At 39.3% G+C, this 11,937-nt stretch overlaps 1 pseudogene; it reads right to left on the reverse strand.

Annotated features, from left to right (window-relative positions):
• Nucleotides 1-738: 738 nt before the first annotated feature.
• LOC148020893 (uncharacterized) lies at nt 739-1,464 on the reverse strand (annotated as a pseudogene).
• Between the last annotated feature and the right edge of the window lie 10,473 nt (nt 1,465-11,937).

Genomic DNA, 11,937 nt, shown 5'->3' on the forward strand with positions numbered 1-11,937 from the left:
GGCACCTTGCACCTCTCTCTCTCTCTCTCTCTCGGGCAGTGCATCTCTCTCTCTCTCTTCCCCTGTATGGGGTGATGACCGACAGTAAGAGTGGGGTGAAGGGCAGTGCCCTCAGTGTCGACCAACCAGCGGTGGACGTGGCAGGCGATGGAGCAGTCGCCTTGATGCTGTGACGAGAGAGAGAGAGAGATGGCCTTGGCGCCTTGTAAAATGGCGGGCAGAGCAGTTGCCTTGGCGCCGTAACACACACACACACACACACGAGAGAGAGAGAGAGAGAGAGAGAGAGAGAGAGAGACAGACAGAGACAGAGACAGAGACAGAGAGAGAGGGGGGGGGGGGGGAGGGGTTAGGGAGTCAACAAATTGAGAGAGAGGAGAGAGGGGGAGAGGAGAGAGGGAGAGGGAGAAAGAAGTAGAGAGAGGTTTTTCTAAACCAAAGAAAAGTGTTTTTAATTTTAAGGTCAAATGAAGAAAAAATTGGAGAGAGAGAGAGAGAGAGAGGAAAGAAAAGAGTGGGAGAAGGGAAAGAAGTATATGTGTGTGTGTGTGTGTGTGCCCTTCTTCAGAACCCCTACCCAATTTTGAAGAACAGGGTAAGGGGCTGAAGCAGAAGTTTGTCCTGGCGAAGGGGTAGAAGCGAAGGGGTAGAAGCATCCCAATGACGAGATTGGAGGGGGCGTTTCTTCAGTACAACCACCTTCTTGGGTTGTTGAAAGCCATCTTGATCAATCCCCACTCATTCTTTCATCTTCTCTTTCCCTTTATCTTTCCCTTTTGCCACAAGTGAGTGCATTTGATTGGTTGATTTTGCATTCTTTGCCCCATTTGCATTTGTTGTCTTAGCTTGCAAGCTGTCATTCTTTTCCCTTGTTTAAGCATTTGGGGGGGGGGGGTTGATGCAGAACCATAGGGCATTCAGAGGCCAGATGCCCAAATTTGTGACAAGCGAAACAAGCGCCTGCAAACTCACCCCACTTCAAGTCAAAATACTTTTTACCCAATTGTAATCCCTCCACTTCCACTACAATCGAAGGAGAGGTAGGTATATCAGTGTCCCAAAGAATACAGAACCTGTTACAGTTCCCCATGGGGCGAGGTGGACAAATGACATGTCCCAAAGAAGCAGCTAGACCAGGCAACTCCTCACGCATGTAGTCTGGAAGTTTGCAACCTCAACCCATACTGGGCGATGATGGCGTATAAGACTTTGATAGTCCTTATTTGGGGACCAGGGCATAGCATGCACCATCTGCCTCCTGTAAAATAGGGGAGAGAACTCAAGAAGCCTCTGCTTGCATGTGGCATCTGCCAAATGCACTTCATAAAAGCCTATGCAGGCAGAGGCCTAGCCTCTCATGTTTTGTTTTTCATCTTATATGCTCTATTGTGCATACCTCTTTTATGTTTCAAACGCTCAAGTGCTTTACATACAATGTTTTTGCATCCCTAATACAATAACCATTGCATTGTTTCCCAATCATTCCTTTGAGACATTAAGTCAAAATATAAATGATTTATAACCTCCTTTAATACATGACTAATCTTCATGTCCTTGGCCTTCTCTTGCATGTCAATTAGTCCTTTGACTTTATCCCCCCTTTTCAAAAGAATACTTCATGGAAGGATTTTCTATTCGAAATCCCTCGGTTCTCATCATGTTTCAAGCCTCTAATGTTTTAAACATTGTAGCTCCCAAGGTCATTGCTTGTGAAGCTTATTGAAATTGACCACCCTTAATAGTGGCCTTTCTTGGACAAATTCCTTTTGGATTTGTTATATCTCCCTATATGCTTGGAAGACATCCATGCGTACAACACTTCACAATTAAAAGCCAACCTTTACATATGTCACAAAGGATAAGATGACTATCCAAAATCAAAAACCCCTTATGTAGGGTTATTTAAATTGTCTCCAAAAAAATATGAATCACAAAAACACAAATAAAGTGTGACTTGGCAAACAAGTACATACTAATAAAGTAGAATCAAGGAATGAAGGCTTAATTTAAAGTAAAAATTAAGACTCTTATAGTTAATTTACATTTAAAAATTTAAAAATAATTTATATAGATAAAGTATTATTTATTATATTGAGTATATAAAGATAAGAAAGTATTTACATACCTCCCATTGGAGTTCTTTTCTTTGTGATATTTACTCCCAGTTTGGGCTTTTTTGGTCTACCATTTGCAATCCACTAAGTCCTCGCCTCATATAATTGATTGTAGAAAGGCTCTTTTTGCATGGATTTCGCAACAACAAGATCTATATCCCTTGATATTCCTTGAGTTGTAGTTGGGGGACATTCAATAATGATTTTTACCCTTTTATACCTATATGTTTGCTTTCGTGCAACAATTTTTAGATCAGATAATTGCAAGTGCTTTGTGTAGTACTAATTAAATGTTGACTAGAAATTATCCTTGCTCATCCATATGAGACTCTAGGAGTTATTCATCTTCTTGCCATTAATTGAAGTTCTTATGTTTTTTCAAGTTGATTTTGAAGATGATGATTTTGTTTCTCCTTGCACTTATGTACCTTGAATATGATCTTTTGTTTTTAGATTTGAGGCATTCATTAGTTGTTGCTTTGCATGATAAATTCCCTCAAATAGTTATTTGCACGAGTCAATATCACACTATGCTCATAGCTTTAAATTTTCAATCCAACTTTTCCCAAGCTAATTTTCTTTCTCTCTTTGCTACCTTTCATATCACAAACTTGCCAATAATTGAAAAATAGTGATATTGTACATGCATTGTTTTTGTCTCCACTATTAGGCAAAATCATATAGGTGACACAAGATGTTGAAAAATCATCAACGACCTCTTTTGCAACCAAAACAACACCCAAGTACTCATTAAGTGTAACATTTTTTTTCACAAGATATGTTAAATCACTAAGAAAACCACTAGCATTACTAGGTTTATCAACAAACCAATTGATATCATCTTTTGATGCTAGAGAAAATTTCTTGGTGACTTTCGCTAGTGCATGCTTGTAATGACCCTTAATGAACCTTGCCTTAATGTTTTGAATTGAGAACTCCTTTTTGGAGCTTTCTTATTCCCTATGAAACATCAAACATAAAACTAGGGTTCTATATGATAAGAAAAACTAGCTTTAGAACTTTCATAAGAGAGTAAGTGTAAAATGTAGCTTTAAAAGCAATAGAAAATTTTTATTAAAGATTCAACTTTGAAATTGATCCTCCAAAGAAGAGAGAGGATGGAGAGTTATGTATTAGGAGGCTCAATTTTAGAATTGAGACTTCCGAGCCCTTTTTACAAAGATTCAATTTTGAAATCAAGTCTTCCAACAAGAGAGGAGGTGGAGGGTCATGTATTGAGAGGCTCAACTTTGAAATTGAGCTTTCTTAGAAGAGAGGGGGTGGATGGTCATATATTGGAGGCATGATTTTGAAATTGTTATAGAATCCGAGATACACGATTGACTTTCTTATATACTTAAAATATATATGGCGAATATTATGTTGGCACAGAGGGAGAATAGATGAGAGAAAATAAAGATGTAGAGAGAGAGGGGTAGAGAAATCGGCAACACACTAGGGACTGGAAGGTGGGCCAGTCCCCCCCCCTTGTGGAGTTATATTATTGACAAGGAGCAAGCTCCTCCATTACACATAAGCCAGTTCTTACTTGTAGATCTTGAAAAGAAGATCATGGTTCCTTGCACGGTATACAACCGGCTAACACTTGCACAACTTGGAAGTTGGCACCTTTTGATTCTTCTTGAGTCTACTTCTCTCCTACACAATATGTGTAGGGCTCTCCTCTTGGCGCTTGATTTCGGCAGAGCTTCCGCAACACTTGTACCTTCTCTTCTCCTCTTGGAACTTGATTTCAGCAGAGCTTCCGTAGCACTTGCACCTTCTCTTCTCCTCTTGATTTTAGCAGAGCTTCCATAGCACTTGCACCTTCTCTTCTCCTCTTGATTTTAGCAGAGCTTCCGTAGCACTTGATTTCAGTAGGGCTTCTGCAACACTTGCACCTTCTCTTCTCCTCTTGGATGCATGCAAAGCGATGCTTCCTTCACCTCCTCCTTACACCCAAGGAGAGCCTCCTCTTTTATAGGCTTTCAAGAGCTTCTCTTCTTGGAAAGAGAGTTGAGTTGATCTTCATGCAAGATGTGGTTGTTCCACTTTGCAGCACTAATTTCGAGATATCTCTTTGTGCATTGTTTGGATGAAAAAACGTCCAACACGAAAGTTGTAAATCTCGTTGTTTCTGATAACCTACGCAGCCCGTTTTTAGAGACCGTTTTTCTATTGTGAGATAATTTAAAAATAGATTTTCCAAAAAGACAGCTTTTTAAACTGTACTCTTGACTTGTGGTCCATGCAACCACCTTGAGTCATAGATAAGGAGAGTTCATTAGATTGCCTTGGGCCTCAACCTTAAGATTGAATTCCACACAAAAGCTTGTGTCATTTTAGACCTTAGAAAGAGAAAATCACTTCTCTCCTCACTTCAAGAGGATCACGTCTCTCGTCTTTCTTAGTGAGAGAATTCCCTCTCTCGTCTTTCTTAATGAAAGAAAAGACCTTAAACCTTGACTTGTAGGGGAGAGGATGACCCCAAATGAATACAATGCTCATTACACACAAGTAAACATTCCCAGGCGTCCTTGGATGCACACATAAATACATATACACAATGCTAATGCACTTCCTCTTCTTAGAACTCAATCCATCTTCATTTATGTGTAACTCCTTGATTCTTATGTACACTCTTACACTTGGCAGACACTTCTTTTCCCCTTCATAACTTGTATTGCCTATATCAGATATCCCCGTCACAGTGCTCTGATCACTCCATTAAGTGATGCACTAGGAATATTGGTCTCTAAATGGTCTCATGGCCATGCTAGATCATCATCAACACTTAAAGAAAAGTGAGTCATTAATTTATTGACACAAATTTATTAAATAGAGAATGCGTAATAAGCAATCATTTAGTGACAGAAATTGAGTTTTCTAAGGAGGCATCTTCATGGAGGGCTAGTTTTGAGATTGAGCCTCCTAAGGAGACAATGGGTGGAGGGTCATAGATTGGGAAGTTTAATTTTTGAATTGAGACTCCTAATAAGAGAGACCATTTATTACCAATATGTTACGAGTTGGAGGGTCATTATCTCACATGGTTGCTTGGAACTAAGAGTCTAAAGAGGCCTGCTCATGGAGACTTAGTTTTGAAATTGAGACTCTAAAAGAGAGATTTTGTGAATGGACATATATTGGGAGATGAGACTTTTGAATTGAGGTATCTAAGGAGGTCTCCTCATTAAGGCTCAAATATTGTGGGCCCAATTTTAGAGTTAAGTCCTCTAAGGAGGCCTCCTCATGGAGACTCAATTTTGAAATTGAGTAAGAGAGGAGGTCAAGGGTCATGTATTGAGCATTTCGATTTTGAGATTAAGCACCATAAGAAAAGGGGGGTGGAGGGTCATATGTTGGGAGGTGGGAAGAGAAGGAGTGAAAGCTCATATATCAAGAGATTTGATTTTTGAATTGAGGTATTTAAGGAGGCTCAATTTTTACACTGATCCTCCTAATTAGAGAGGGTGCATAGGGTCATATATTGGGAGGCTTAATTTTAGAATTGAGCTCTCTAAGAAGGCTTCCTCATGGGGGACTAAATTTTGAAATCGAGAATCCTAATAAGAGAGGGAGTGGAGGGTCACATATTGAGAGGCCCAATTTTAGAGTTGATCCCTTTAAGGAGGCCTCCACTTGGAGGTTCAATTTTGAAATTGAGCCTCTAAGATGAGAGGAGATGGAAGATCATGTAGTGGGAGGCATAACTTTGAAATTAAGTTGTTTAAAGAGGCCTCCTCATGGAGGCTCAATTGTGCCTCCTAAGGAGAGAGGAGATGGAAGGTCGTAGATTGGGAGTTTTAATTTTTTAATTGAACATGCTAATAGGAGATAAGGTTTCTCATTAATAGGAGATGAGTTGAAGAGTTATTGTCTTACATGGCACTTGAAACTTGGATTCTAAGGAGGCTTTCTCATGAAGGCTCAATTTCGAAATTGAGCTTCCAAAGGAGAGAGGGAGTGGAAGGTCATATTTTGGAAGATTCACTTTTGTATTGAGGCATCTAAAGAGACCTTGTAATGAAGGCTCAATTTTGAAATTGAGCCTTCTAATAAGAGACGGGGTGGTGGGTCATATATTCAAGGGCTCACTTTAAGAGTTAAGCCCTCTAAGGAGGCCTCCTCATGGAGATATAATTTTGAAATTGATCCCTCTAAGGAGGCCTCCTCCATGGAGGCTCAATTTTGAAATTGAGCCTCCTAAGAAGAGAGGGTGGAGGGACATAGATTGGGAGGTTCAATTTTTGAATTGAGCTTCCTAACAGGAGAGAATTTTTCTCACTAATAAGAGATGAGATAGAGAGTCATTATCTCACATGGTCACTTGAAACTTGGAGTCTAAGGAGGTCTCCTCATGGAGGCTTGATTTCAAAATTGAGCCTCAAAAGGAGAGAGAGAGTGGAGGGTCATATATTGGGAGATTCAATTTTTGAATTGAGGCATCTAAGAAGGTCTCCTTATGAATGCTCAATTTTGAAATTTAGTCCTTTAAAGAGGCCTCCTCATGGAGGCTCAAATTTGGAATTGAGCCCCATAATAAGGGAGAAGCTCAAGGGTCGTATGTTGGGAGGCTCAATTCTATAGGAGGTGCATGTGATGATAGATAAAGAACAATACAAATAGAGTTAAGTCCATTTTGTAGATGAGGATAACTGATGGTGATGATAGATCTAGAAGAAGAAGATTGAGTCGATTTTGTTAAGAATGTTTTATGTTGTAGTGCACAATCTTCTCTTACGAAGAGGAATGCCAAGGTGTCTGCATAAGTGGGGCAACCACTACAAAGTTGGTGGTGCATGGCATTGTGAAATGAAGAGATGGCATATATTTGACAACATGCACTAGGAAGAAAGCGAGAGAAAAACACAAGCAATAGAAGGGGAGAGAGCATAAGAGAGGGTGGAGGAGTGGCATATATTTGACAACATGCACTAGGAAGAAAGGGAGAGAAAAACAAAAGCAATAGAAGGGGAGAGAGCATAAGAGAGGGTGGAGTGGTTAACATGCACTTATGCATTTGCACACATAGACTATTAAAAAATAAGTATTTTATTCACACACATAATGCACATGTATGTGCACATATGGATTACAACACCATATTCACACATAAATACACATACATAGGTATCATACAAACATCCATAAGTGAATCCATAAGCACATAAATAATGACATGAACATGCACATGAATGCATACATACATTGCAAACCATACTTCAACACATTACAACAAGGAAATATGCATGTATACTTAGGCATATGCACATTCATATAAATATATATACATAGATTACAAAATAATATGTACACGTAAGTATACCTATATACACATGCATTCATAGGTATCATACAAATATACATAGGTAAATCCACTTGCACATAAGGGGTCACATGAATATGGATATGCACATGAACATTCATAAACACACACACACACACACACACACACACTTACAAACTATAGTTTCACACATTAAATGATAAATGTTGTATATGCATGTATACCTCCACAAAGGTGAAGCCATGTCTGAGGCTTAATCTTGAAATCAAGTTTAAGTATATGTCTTGGAGGTTGAATTTTGAAACTTATCCTAGTGGTCTCTTAGAAGCTCAATTTTAAAATGGATCCTAAGAAAAGAGGGGTAAGCGGAATCTTCAAGCTCAATTTTGAGATTGAACTTAAGAGGAGAGTAGCCTATAAGAGAGAAGAATGAGACCTCTTAGAGGCTCTTTCAAGACCAAAAATGGGTCAGACATTGGCTCTAGGGCTCTAGCCAAGCCTCCTAAACTCACCCAAACAACCCCACCATCTCATGGCCAAGAGCCTATAGAACCTATGAATTGATTTATCGAAAGAATGCATTTGTAAATACCATCTCTAGATTGTAGTCCATCATGATGCCCTTCCCAACTCCAAGCAAAAGGAGTACCCAAACATATCAATAACTAGCACCTCATAACACAAACAAAGAGAGCACCCCCCAGCTTATCATTGTGGCCCCATTATGGCTCTCCTACACCCCAATGATTAGCCCCAGGATGCGTCATCTCAACATATAACACATGTGCACAAAGTCCACTCTTTGCAATATTCATTCCAGGAGATAGAATAATCCTCGCTAAACTAGTCCTCAAGGAAATGATTATACTAAATCTATAGCTTAGGTATTATGGGAGTACTAAACAGTGCTCGAGAGACTAGACTAGATGCAAGACTTGTTACAAGAATTCTAATTTCAAGATAATCCCAAATAGAGGCACAAGATACAATGATAACTTAACAAGAAACGGAAAATCCCACAATCTAGAACTATAGGTATGGACAACAAGAGTCGATAGGATATGAAGGATCCCACAACCCAAGACTGTAGGTATATGGATGCAAGATATCGGAATTACAAGATCTCCCTCGACAGGGATGAACAAGATAGATACAAGATAGTACTAGACAAGATCTCGTACTATGAGATTACAAGGTGACAAGGCAACATGAGTATAATGGAATACAAGACAAGACTAGATACCATGACTAGACAAGAACTAGAACTGGAACTCGAAGTTACTTACTTGGAGCTCTCGACTCCTTGATCTCCCAAGCATTGGCAAGACTGAGGAGCTCTATGTCGAGCTTCTCCTTTTATAGATGTTGGATGGTAGCTAAAGATCTTCTAGAATGTTCCATGATGATATCATTGATGATATAGGTGATGACATGGTATAACTTCTAGAAGGTTCTATGATGATATGGCAAGGGTGGATTCACATAGTGTGTGGATTCATATGGCATGAGTAAGAATCAATAAATACACTTAATCATGGCATGTCCATGACATCACCTCTTCCTCTAGCAACAAGTTTCATGAGGAGTGGGTTGCTCCAAGTTTTGTTGGATTCCTCTTGTGAAATTCTTTAACTTTGAGAGGTGTTCTTTGGAGATATTCTATAGGTTCCCAAGTGTAACCATTGATGCCATATCCTTTCAAGGTATTCCAATCGACCTTGAGAGATCCTCGAGTCTAAGACATGCTCAACCTCAAATTCTTCATGATCTTCAATAATTTGGACATGTGATGGAGGATTAGATCTCTCCCCTCTCGATGGTGAGCTATGGTGTGGATTGAGCAAGGAAACACAGAAGATTGGGTGGATCTTCATGGTTTTTGGGAGTTGGATTCGGTAAGCAACTGGGTTGATCTGGACTACGATAGTTAAGGGCCCAAATATGTGGTGGTCTAGCTTTGTCGAGGGCCTTGTTATCTGGAGGTTGTGCATGAGTAACCATACTTTAGCACTGACTTTGTATGTTAGATGTTGGAGATGATGCTAGTCCGCATAGTGCTTGTATTGATTATGAGCCTTTTGGATTTGTTGCTTGAGTTCTTGGTGTATATCTGCTAGGTGTTGAGCTTTATCTTGAGTAGCAAGGTTCTTTACTTGATTGGAGAGATACAAATCTATCCCTGGATGCTGGCCATAGTTTGCAAAGAAAGGAGTTTGCTTGGTAGATGCATGGATACTATTATTATAAGCCAACTTTGGAAAGGGAAAGAGCTCAAACCAATCATTCTGATGGTAGTTGATGGTGCACTAGATATATTGTTCCAATACTTGATTTACCCATTTTGTTTGACCATCAGTCTGTGGATAACTTAACTTGGACTCCAAGGTGGTTGCAAAGCTCTTGCAAAAACTAGATATGAATTGGGAAGCATGATCATTGATGATATCGTATGGGAGTCCATGTAATTTAAAAATGAATCTAAGGAAGAGTTTAGCAGTAAGCTGCACTTGTGATGGTCTTGGTGGTAGAGATGAAATGTGCCATTTTTGTGAACCTATCTACCACAACAAGAATAGATTCATATTTATATGATTTAGGAAGATCTGTTATGAAATCCATGGACAGAGAAGACTAGTGTCGTGCTGGAATGGGCAAGGGTTGCAAGAGGCCTTGTGGTTTGTGACGAGGTACCTTGGCCCTGTTGCAAGTATCACATGATTTTATATATTCATTAACTTATTTCCACATCTAGGGCCACCAAAAATCTCTTGAAATAATCTCTAAGGTCTTATTAACTCCAAAGTGTCCTACTATTGGGTTGTCATGGTGTCGTTGGGGTACTTGGAGTCTCAACTTTCCTAGAGGGATGTAAAGTAGATCCTTGTAGTATAACAATCCATTAGTTTCCTAAAACTCACAAAATTCATTTCCTTTTCTCTCTTGATTTTTTATCTTGATATTGTTGGCCAAATCATCATGGTGTCGTTGGAGTACTTGGAATCTCAACTTTCCTAGAGGGATGTAAAGTAGATCCTTATAGTATAACAATCCATTAGTTTTCTAAAACTCACAAACTTCATTTCCTTTTCTCTCTTGATATTGTTGGCCAAATCATCATGCGGCAAGACTTCATGGATTAACTAGATCAAGGTAGAGTCATCCTGGTGACAATTGGAGATGGCTACTAGCTAGAGGTGCTATTGCTCGAGTAATATTGCTCATTGTTGATCAAAAGCTTCTTCTCCCTTCTTACTTAGGTGCCAAGTAGCTTCCTGGGCGATAGGTGATGACAAAGTCAAACCTAGATAAGAAGTTACTCCAACGGGATTGTCTTTGATTGAGGATGTGGGTTATCATAAAGTATTGTAGATTTTTGTGATTTGTATGGATGATAACTTTATGAGATGCACCCTCTTGGTGATAACACCAAGTATCAAAGGCATCTACAATGGCAATGAGTTCTTTGTCATGGATCTCATAGTTTATATCTGGAGGGGAGAACTTCCTTGAGTGAAATACCACTAGATGCATATGACCATCATCTCCATGATGGGACAAGATGGGTCCTAAGGCATAGTTTGATGCATTGGCCTCCAAGAAAAAGAGCTTGGTAGGATTTGGGATGACTAGGCTTGGGGCACTGGTGGTGAAAGTATTCTTCAAGGTCTAAAAGGCCTTCTCGACTTCTGGGGTCCATGAGAACTTTGAGTTTCTTATGAGTATGGTGAGTGGTGTGACTATCTTTAAGTAATCCTTGATAAATATCCTATAGAAGTTGGCAAAGCCAAGGAAACATTGGACATCACAAACACATGGATGTTTGCTAGTCAAGAATATTCTCAATCTTCTTAGGGTCCATGAAGATTCCTCTCTGGGAGACACTATACCCCAAGAATTCCACTTCTGTCTTATGTAAAAAACACTTCTCAAGTTTTGCATGTAGTTCTTTTTCTCTGAGCTTTTCCAAAACTAATTTTACATGGTGCTCATGCTCCTTTGGATCTTTTTAGAATATCAAGATATCATCAAAGTATATAAATATAAAATCATCTAGATGCTCTCGAAAGATATCATTAATCATATGTTGAGATACTGCAAGAGTATGGTGAGACCAAATGGCATAACAACATACTCGAATTGGCCATACATTGTGCAGAAGGCTCTCTTCCATTCATCTCCTTCTGTGATCTGTACAAGATTGTAAGCTCCTTGTAGATCAATCTTTGTGAAGATCTTGGTTTTTCCAAGGTGTTTCGAGAGCTTTGGTATCAACATCAAAGGGTATCGATTCTTGACTATTATTTTGTTGAGTCCTCAATAATCCACACACATCTGAAGTGACTTGTCTTTATTCTTCATGAACAAAATTGGGGCTCTAGTAGGAGTCTTTGAGTGCCTAATGAACCCCTTGGCTAAGTTCTCATCAATGTTATTGCATTGTTTAGCTAGTTCATTAAGGGATAGCCTGTAGATGGGTCCAAAATATTGTTTAGTCCCCTCATGAAGTTCTATAGCACAATCATATGGTCTGTG

The sequence above is a fragment of the Lygodium microphyllum genome, chromosome 18 (assembly GCF_053477565.2).
Source record: "Lygodium microphyllum isolate KBCC chromosome 18, Lygodium_microphyllum_v1.1.10, whole genome shotgun sequence".
Classification (NCBI taxonomy): Eukaryota; Viridiplantae; Streptophyta; class Polypodiopsida; order Schizaeales; family Lygodiaceae; genus Lygodium; species Lygodium microphyllum.